Below are 1,047 nucleotides of genomic sequence, written 5' to 3'. Positions count from 1 at the left end.
AATTAATTTTTAAAATCAAATCTTTTTAAATTGTTTTTCAAATCATATCTTCTCAATCACATCTTTTTCAAAATAGTTTTCAATCATATCTTTTTAATTTCTAATTTCAAAATCTTTTTCAAAAATCACTTGATTTCTTTTCCACTCTTAATTTTCGAAAATCAATTAGTATTTTTCAAAATGTTTTTAAAATCTTTTACTTAATTTTTGAAAATTACTTCCCCTCTTCTCACATCTTTCTATTTATGGACTAACACTATTCCTCAATGAACAATTCGAACTTCATCTCTCTTGATAAGTTCGAATTCTTCTACTTCTACCTTCTATTTTTCTTTTCCTCTGACACCTCAAGGAATCTCTATACTATGACGTAGAGGATTCCATATTCTCTTGTTTTCTTCTCTTTCATATGAGCAGGAGCAAAGACAAAAGCATTCTTGTTGAGGCTGACCCTGAACCTGAAAGGACCTTGAAGCGAAAGCTAAGAGAAGCTAAAGCACAACTCTCTGTAGAGGACCTAACAGAAATCTTCAAAGAAGAAGAACCCATGGCAGCCGAAAACAACAACAATGCCAACAATGCAAGGAAGGTTCTGGGTGACTTTACTGCACCTACTCCTGACTTCTATGGGAGAAGCATCTCTATCCCTGCCATTGGAGAAAACAACTTTGAGCTTAAGCCTCAATTAGTTTCTCTAATGTAACAAAATTGCAAGTTTCATGGACTTCCATTGGAAGATCCTCATCAGTTTTTAGCTGAATTCTTGCAAATCTGTGACACTGTCAAGACCAATGGAGTTGACCCTGAGGTCTACAGACTTATGCTATTCCCTTTTGCTGTAAGAGATAGAGCTAGAATATGGTTGGACTCACAACCTAAAGATAGCCTGGACTCCTGGGGTAAGCTGGTCGCGGCCTTCTTGGCTAAGTTCTTTCCTCTTCAAAAGCCAAGCAAGCTTAGAGTGGATGTTCAGACCTTCAAACAAAAAGATGGTGAATCCCTCTATGAAGCTTGGGAAAGATACAAGCAGATGACCAAAAGGTGTCC

This window comes from Arachis duranensis, chromosome 1, assembly GCF_000817695.3.
Source record: "Arachis duranensis cultivar V14167 chromosome 1, aradu.V14167.gnm2.J7QH, whole genome shotgun sequence".
Taxonomy (NCBI): Eukaryota; Viridiplantae; Streptophyta; class Magnoliopsida; order Fabales; family Fabaceae; genus Arachis; species Arachis duranensis.
This window is presented reverse-complemented; position numbering follows the sequence as displayed.